The sequence below is a fragment of the Microtus ochrogaster genome, linkage group LG3 (genome assembly GCF_000317375.1).
Source record: "Microtus ochrogaster isolate Prairie Vole_2 linkage group LG3, MicOch1.0, whole genome shotgun sequence".
NCBI classification, from domain to species: domain Eukaryota; kingdom Metazoa; phylum Chordata; class Mammalia; order Rodentia; family Cricetidae; genus Microtus; species Microtus ochrogaster.
In genome coordinates this window covers 35,279,694-35,288,884 of record NC_022029.1, presented here as the reverse complement: position 1 = coordinate 35,288,884, position 9,191 = coordinate 35,279,694, and the positions used below count along the sequence as shown (strand labels likewise).

Sequence of the window (9,191 nt, the reverse complement as noted above, 5' to 3'; positions counted from 1 at the left end):
TCCAACACCCTCTGGCCTCTGAAGGCACCTGCACACACGCCCACGCTGCACATAAACTCTTGCACACACACACACACTTACACCTTAAACAGACTTCCTTTATATCTCTAGATAAGTGGTGTCTGAGATGCTTTCGAGCATGAACTCTGATACTTATCTAAACATAATTTTTCTTATTCATTTAAAATTGTGTGCAAGGGCTGTATTAGTACATGCATCATAAAGCAAAGACAAAAAGCAAATATTGAGGGGCACAGTATTGAAATGGTATAAATAGAAATTTTGCTTGGCTACCCCAGTGCCTTCCCACAAACACACTTTAAAAAAACGGCTTCTCTTGATGCTCATTAGTACAGCTACTCCTGTCTTCTGGGCAGAGGGAGGAGAGGTTTGCTTATCATGGCTGAAATTTATGCGTGCTCTCCCAGGATGCTGTTAGACCACACACATTTATCTTGTGCGGAGGAGAGAAGATGCATTTTATTTCCACATCAATTCTGACGTTAGGCACAGTATTAAATGGGCCCTTTTGATTAAACAATTGCTACTTCATCCTGCACCGCTCTTAATGACGAGATTTGTAGTTTCGTCTTGTCCCACGATGTGTGGAGGTTGAGCATGCCCGAGTGTGATGCTCTGTTTCAACACATTCTGTCACCAACACTCAGGAAGGTTATCTGGAGCAGGAATTAAATCCTTGCTACCCTGCCATCCAAAGAAGTGACTTGCTTTCTTTCTCGCCTGTTTGTACACAGGAAATATCTTTGAAAAGTCATTTACAAACATAAGAGTCGATGGCGCTTTAAGTGGTCTGTGATCAAAATTTCCAGAACTACTGACATTTTCATTCACTATGTCCTGTGGATAACATTTAGCAATGGCCTTGAAAGGGAAAAATGGAAGCTTTTTTTTTTTTCTATTTTTCTTTTGCTATGCCATGGAAAGTTCACATCCAATTATACCCGACTTGTTGTGACTGCCCTCCCCCCGCCCCTGCTTAGCTACTGATTTTTCTTCTTCCATCCTCAAAAAGAGCCCTCCAACTCCATCAGGCAGACTGCTCGTAATTGCCAGTTCTTGATTGCTGTACAACACAAGCTTTGGTTGGAGGAGCATCTGGAGTCACAAAGAATCCCTGTGTAACTGCTAATCATGAGGTCCTGAAGAGTGGGGACATTGATGGGATGGAGGCAGGTCTCCGAGTTTTCCCAACAGGACCAAGAGCAGACTCAATTCCATCGTGGTGAATGCCCGCAGTGCCAGGAATGCCGGCTTCTCAGCCTGTAATGATTGAGTGTCAGATTCTCATTGCAGATTGTTAATGCTGGGACCTCTGCCAAGCAAGCTGTCGCCTCAGATCTGTGCCCTCGTCCCCTGAGCTCACCTGTCTTTTATCTACCTGATCTTCCAGAGAAAGTCCACTGTCTTTCTATGAATCCACAGTGTGTGATCGTCTTTGGTCTGTTTTCTTGTATGGCTTGCTGGTTTCAAAGAATAAAAGTAATCAGACTTTATCTGATCATCTTCTCTATAGCTCACCCCCCTCTAATAGCAACCGGTGGGATGGGAGGGGAAAACTAAAAGCAAACCCACTGAAAGATTGGCAGAATGCAAACAGCAAATATGGTTCCTTTGAAGCCAAGTATTAGATCATCTTAACCATGTAGATCTGCCTTAGGATTCAAGAGATTTGGTTTTATTCCTCTGTGTTTGTGTGTATGTGTGTGTGTCTGTGTGTCTGTGTGTGTGTCTGTGTGTGTGTGCGTGTGTGTGTAAGCGTTTATATGCACCATGTACATGAGTACAGATGCCTTCAGAGGCCAGGGGTGCTGGAGCCCCTGAAACTGAGGTTGCGAGCCAATGGATGCAGGTGCTGGGAACTAAGCCTGAGTCCTCTGCAGGAGCCCTAAGTGCTCTTAACCACTGAGCCATCCCTACAGCCCCAGTAACTACCTCTTTTAAAACACCAAGTATTGATATTATCTATAGCTGTGCATAGCCTTTGGTAAAGAGTTTCTAAAAAAAAATCAAAATAAAGGCACTGTGGCTAGAGAACAGACTTTATCTTCCAAACCTGGTAAAAATTTATAGCGCTTGTTTGCTGGCTTGCTCGCGGGGTTTCCCCATGGTTAAAAGTGATTGCGGTAATTAATCTGCTTTATCGCAAGTTTTAACTAAAAGGATATAAGTGAACTTTTTGGAGTGTGAGCTTCGGCTTCAGAGATGGTGAGGCAGACAGCTTTTGTTCACAGCAGAGTACTGGGAAGAGCAACATGCTGCTTTTGCCTTCCCTGCGACTCAGCCAGACAGCTGACTGTAGATCAAGCAATCATGTCACAGGGGACACCCATCAGGGGATGCACCCGCAGCGGAAAGGGAAAGGCATAGGATCTGTATTTTACTTTCTCCTTTCTTGAATTGCCAAGGATGCAGTGAATTACTTACGGGGTGTTCCTCAGAGCTTAAATTAAAAAAAAAAAAAGAATTTGTGCATAGATTCTTTAAAAAAATATCAATTATCTCTCTTCCCCCTTAAGAATCTGAAGAGTTTCTGTGCCTTTTGGTTCCTCCAAGGTCTCTGACATAGTTCAGCTGGAAAAGAGATTCCAGAAAGTCTTGAAGTGGGAAATTGTGAGATGATTCTGGAAGGCTTGATTGTCTCTGTAACAGGATGCTCACCTGCAAATCAGCAATGACGCTTGCGTCTGCCTGGAGTACTTAGGATATATCTGTAGCCATCTCAGGAGGGGCTCTATTAGGCTGGAACCTCATTTTGCTACATTTTAAAGAATTTTTAATCTGATGTGGGAGATGTAAGTACTTGCCTCATTCAAGAGTCAATACATAGTAGTGTCAGGGAAAAAAGAGCCTATTTGAAAAAAATAAGTGATTTCTTAGGAAAAAAAAATGCCCATCGCTGTAGGTCCTGTGTTAACAGGCTGCTATCTTTATCATCTCGTCAGCAGTAGAGAAGGACCTCTGAGTTGTGGTTAATTTGTGGTAGAAAGCTGTTCTCCATAATACTTGGGATTATAGAGTCTGAGCAAATACTATTCATAAAGTATATATTGCGAACAAACAAAACAGATCACTTGCCATATGATGAGAAGTTAAGGAACAGGACATCAGGGCAACAGTTTGATCCAAGATAAATTTCCAGCGGGTGGGGAGCAGAAATCCCCACGGCCTGCTGGGGTAGTCTGTGCTCCATGGAGGAGAGGATTTGATCTGGGGAACTGATACAGCTCATACAGCTCGTTGAGTCCTGAGCATCTGGCTGGCATTGCAGGGAAGTTCTGCTTAGCGTTCAGACAATGGAAGTGCTGGTGGGAGAGAGCTCCAACTCTCAAGTGCTGGATGAATACAGAAAGAAAGGGCAAGCTGCAGCCATTGCTAACCTGAAGGGCTCTGAAAAAAAAACCCTGTGTTCTTCAGGGGCTGGAAACAAATGACACAAGGTCACCATTCGCCTCCGGGTGGCTAACAGGCAAAATCCGGCTAGAGGCTGCTGGAGGAGTATCCAAGTTGTGGTACATTGCCTTCTCAAGGGCTTCTGAGAGCTAGAGATGGCTCTACCTCTGTTTCTGTCTGTTGTCTCTCTCTTTGTATCTCTCTTCCTGCCTATCCTGTTTCCCCACTCTGCCCTCCCCCCCCCCACTTCCAAAGACACTCAAACTGGTAGGAGGTAGATAGGAAAATGCAGGTGGAATCAAAGATCCAGTCAAAGAGGTTGAAAGGAAGGTCAAGCCCTGGCCACCCGATTTTGTTCTGCGTACTCCAGCCAATCACTTGCAGTCCCTCTGACTCCCCCACCCCTTATCAATGCTTGTCTGCTGAGTGTCTGTGCACTAGGCAAATCAGCATAATCCTGACCTGGCTTTAAGTTATAGGCAGAAGACATCTCCAGGAAGGAGTGGCCCTTTGATTTTTATGCAGAAGAGGTGGCAAAGGAGCTTAATCCAACTGTTTTCTGGAGGTGGAGGTTGTCTGGTGGGGGAGTTGCTGGATGCAGTGGCATGGGGGTTTCAGCCCTTTAAAGTCATGCCTTGGTGCCACCGCTGATTTAGGAAAGTGGCAGCTGTATAAATAACTCATTACCTGTTGTTCCTCTGAACAGGTCCCCAAACACCTGATTTGGAGAAGTTCAAAAGGAAATGACAGGAGGAACCATAGAAGGTCACATCTGTGCATGTCGTCCACATGTGCCAGTTACTGAAGTGAATTTGTCTGATGGGCGGTGAGCGGAGCAGCCCCCAGCTCTTGTAGGCATGCCCACAGATGCGTATGCAGAGCTTTGTTTCTGCTGTGGTGGCAACTGAGTACGTTGTACTAACAGGCCCCGGAGTTTCCTTTTGGATTTGTGGCAGGGGCGAGCTTTAAAGAAAGCGATTCTGCTGTGAGCTCCCTTCTAGTCTCATGTGCAAGTTAAATCGGCAGGCCCATTTCTCTCCTCCCTCCCCTCATTATTCTTCCATATATGTAGTTTTTTCTGGAGTTGTTTTATTTCCCAAAGGGTCAGATACAGCAGCACTTCTGATGAGGTATGACACATTATAATTTGGGTTATGGGTATAATTTTTTTAAAAGGAAGTTAATACAGTACTTGATAAACATTTATGCACTCCTCTGGGTAGGTTTATTGGCTGCGAATGTTTTAGTGTCAAATAACAGAATATCCAAAATAAAAATGGCTTAACCTGAAAGGAAAAAGCATTACCTTGCATAATAGTCTGGAGGAATTGTGCATCCCAGGTAATTACAGAGGTTAGGTGCCGGAAGGCTTTAGGAATTCCAGCAATGGCAGCTTTGCCTTCAGCCTGGTTCCCATTCCTTTCTGGACCCAACTGTTCTGAGTCGCTTCCTCACTTGGTGACAGTTTAAGAGATAGGCACTAGGAGAGGCCCTACCCCGTCTTGGTCCTTTTTTTTTTTTCTGTTGTTGTTTTTCAAGACAGGATTTTTCTGTGTAGCCCTAACTGTCCTGGAACTCACTCTGTAGACCAGACTAGCCTTGAACTCACAGGGATCCGCCTGCCTCTGCCTCCTGAGTGCTGGGATTAAAGGCGTGCGCCACCACCGCCTGACCTGGCCCACTTCTTATAAAATGTTTATAAAGTGTTCAGTAGACTTTTCCACAAGTCGCACTGCTCGTAATTATGTCCTGTGACCGTTTCTAAACCAACGCCTGACAAGTGATAATTAATTCTCATGGACTAATCAAGCTCTACCTCTGAGGCTGAGAGGCATCACTCTTCTCTGGAAGCTCATGGTTACCTGGTTTGCTCAAAGTTAGACAAGGACATGTATCCATAAATGTGTAGCTGCCACAGTGGGGATCTTCAGACAGCAGAACTCAGCTCTTCTGGTTTACACTTCCCCACACTCTGCCCCTATGAAGGCTTGGTCTTTTTTTTCTGAAAATCACAGTTTTTTTTCCTCTTAATCTAGAATGACCCACAGGTTGTACAGTTTCTAGCAGGCTTGTTTATAATTGTACTTTTAAAATGTGAAGCAAAATGGTCAAAATTGTGCATTTTCGGAGTTGTATATGGACTCTAAGATTAGACGGTGCCGTTGTTAAAATCTGATGTCCATGAGATTGGTGTGGTCCCTATTGAGGCACTCCCCAGATGTGCAGCCTTTGTCTCCCCTCCGCCTTTCCAAATAAATGAAAGTTCAGCATCTGCTAGAAGAGCCTTGCAGGGGTCTCTAGTCAGAACAGGCATACTTTCTCACAGGCCAGTTCTTTGATAAACCTGTTCAAGCTGTACCCTAGCATATTTTAATTTCTTGATTCTGAGGAAAACAGCACAGTGATGATGTTATATTTCACTCCCAGCTCCTGGCTAGTTCTAAGTGACCATCACACCAACTTTCAGACAAGCCTATAGTAAGTGTGAGGAGGGAATCAAGCAAGGCCTCTGTTACTGCTCCTTGTGTCCTTGTACGTCAGTAGAGGCACATACCCGAAATCCGAAGAACTAACCCGTTTCATTTCAAAGCTAGGCCAGCTTCACACCTAGAAGGGCAGCTGAGGGACCATCTTCTTGGCTGTGCTTGTTGCTACATTTGGAGGAGGTGAATGAAGGGAAGGTATCAGAAGATGAGCCCTCGTCATCTCTGCAGGAATGCTCACGGCCCTCTGCTGCCCTGAACTTTGTGTTTCCTGATGGGATTCCGTGCTCCTCTGCACCTCTCCTCTGGCACCAAGAGCTCTGTTTATTTGTGTCTGATGTCTGCTCAGAGCAGGAATGACGAAGCAAAAGCGAACTGTTACAGATGGGATGAGCTAGCAGAACTTTTTAGTTCAGAGGCCTGAGAAGATGCAGTAAAGCCGCGAGGTGTGTGGGTGGACACATATTTAGACCACCGGGTTGCATGCCAAATTGTAGGTTCAAACACACACCACACACACACACACACACACACACACACACACACACACACACAGAGAGAGAGAGAGAGAGAGAGAGAGAGAGAGAGAGAGAGAGAATATGGACATGTATGCATGCAGGGGAAAAGAAAGGAAAGGCTGTAGGAAGACCAGACAAGGCGGCAGGAGGAACATGTGTTTGCTGAGTCTCTGGGAAGCCATCTATAGGTCTTACTTCCTGAACATTAAAGACAGTCAACATTTTAAAATGAAATCTCGTCACAACTATCCTTTCACTAAAAGACTCTGATGAGATCTCAAGTTTAAGCTTATTATTCCAAAGAAACCAGTCATTCCGCTCATAGATACATAAGCAATACTTTGTATTTAACCACAACAGCACTCTTTATAACAGCCCAGTGTGTGAACAACCCAAATGCCCATCAACAGATAAAGAAACGTGATGTGCCCATATAATGGACCATTATGCAGAGGTTAAAAGGGGGCGGAGATGAAATAGTGGCACATGCTTCAACATTATTGGCTTTGTAAACTTTATGCTCAGTGAGGGAAGTCAACCGTGTACTGTCATGGCCATGCACTGTAGCTATCCTAATAACCAGACAGGGCAGATCTATAGAGGGGAAGGGATTGCTTAGTGGGTGTGGAATTTTCTTTTGGGTTTATGAAAATGTGCTAGAAATAGCGGGGCATTGCACAATGTACTGTCAGTAAATTGCACAGTTTAAAATGGTGACCAACAACAAGAGCTTCCCAAACCGGTGATTTCCTGTTGCCTACAGCTACAGGTTTGAACTTCTTGTGAGGTCATACACAAGCTTTTAACCACAAGGCACCAGCTATCTTTCTCCATTACCAGCACTCCTGCACAGCAACTAGGGTCAGGCACCACTAGAATTTGCTGTTCCCTTACACATGGGGTGGTTTCAATGTGATTGGTCCCCATGAGCTCATTGGGAATGGCACTATCGGGAGATGTGACTTTGTTGATGTAGATATGGCCTTGTTGGAGGAAGTGTGCCACTATAGAGGCGGGCTTTGAGGTCTCATATATGCTCAAGCCACATCTAGTATCTCAGTTCACTTCCTGTTGCCTTTGGATGTAGAATTCTCAACTTTTTCTCCAGCACCATTGGCCTGTACATCACCATATTCCCAGCTTGCTGCCATGCTCCCCACCATGATAACAGTGAACTAAACTTCTGAAACTGTAAACCGCTACCTCAATTCAATGTTTTCCTTTATAAAATTGCCATGGTCATGCCGGGCAGTGGTGGCACAGGCCTTTAATCCCAGGAGGCAGAGGCAAGTGGATCTCTGTGAGTTTGAGGCCAGCCTGGTCTACATGAGATAGTTCCATGACAGACTCCAAAGCTACAGAGAAACCCTGTCTTGAAAAATCAAAAGAAGAAGAAGAAAAGAAGAAGAAGAAGAAAAAGAAGAAGAAGAAGAAGAAGAAGGAGAAGGAGAAGGAGAAGAAGAAGAAAGATTGCTGTGGTCGTGGTGTATCTTCACATCAACAGAACCTTTAAGAGACATGCTCTTTCACCTTTTTATAGCCTGTTCTGTCTGAAATCCCATTCTATCCCTTCCATTTAGGAATTGTCTGCTTCTTCCTTGAAATTCAAGTATCATTATATTTTCTGTCTGTCTTCTTGACCCTATCCTCAGCTCTACTTTCGTTCTTTGCAGAGTAAATTTGAGCTTTTATTAATAAATTCTTCTCTGTGGCAGTTTCCTATGTGATGCATGCTAGTGGCCGCCCTCTAAACTTCTCTGATTCCTCTCCCATCCCTCCGAGGCCCCCTCCTTCCTTCCAGATTTCTTTCCCTTGCTCACTACTTTTTCCTTTGCCTAGTGCCCAACAGAGTTTAGCTAGGGCTATATGTGTGACCATAGGTTTGAAACTATCTATTAGAGCCTGGTGAACTCCCACTGGATACTATGTTCCCCGCTCTCCCAGAATCTGTTAGTTGCCAGTAGATCATTAATAAGTGGTAGGGTCCCAGGAGACCCTTCCCAGTCTATAACTGACTGTTAGGAAGATTTGTGTGAGCCCAGTGACATAGACACAGCCACTGAGAGTTTATGATCACTATGGTTGTGTTGGACATTCTCCAGGACTTCTCCCTATATTATGGTTAGTTCTTATGAGCCTTGTGAGGGTGATTAAATGTCTTGTTTAGGGCGGAGCCCTCAGCCATCTTTTATTCTCAGCATCTTCTGTAGCCAGGGCAGTTTACTACAGTGAGAAGCCTCTCTGATTAAAGCTTAGACTAGCCTCTGTTTGTAGAAAGCGGATGGATGCTGTGTAAATTCAGCAGTATTGGTTTCCCTTCCCAGAGGCCTTGTGGGTTTTCATCTAGGTTTGCAATGCTAGATAGAGATTTCCTTTGGTGAAGCAGGAACACTTGGTGACCTCCGTAACTGTTGTGCCACTATTGCATCAATGGCACATCTTACCTAGAAGGCTGGAATTACACAGCCAGGTAAGAGAGTTGGTTCCTTTAACTGCCAGCAGCCTGCGTAACATCATTGGACCCTTAGGTTCAGCTTGATTTTTTTTCCCTTGAATCTAACCTGTGTACTGTTTTCAGTAATAGGGTCTTATCAATAAGCCTGTATTGTTTTGGGGCCTCTGAGTTCTTCTTGACAGCCAATTCCTACAGAGGTATGCAATACCAGATACTGGGGTTTTTGTTTGGTGTTCCATTACTCCGTGGACTAGCAGTGTCTAGCCTTGTAGCATACCTACAGGATACCATATAGTAGAGAGATTTATTACATACAAACTTTAT

General features: G+C 44.5%; 1 protein-coding gene across 1 annotated transcript in view; it reads left to right on the top strand.

Annotated features, from left to right (window-relative positions):
* The window catches only part of Tmem178a (transmembrane protein 178A), a 57,416-nt gene that overhangs the window by 6,619 nt on the left and 41,606 nt on the right, over positions 1-9,191 (top strand). The window lies entirely within an intron of this gene.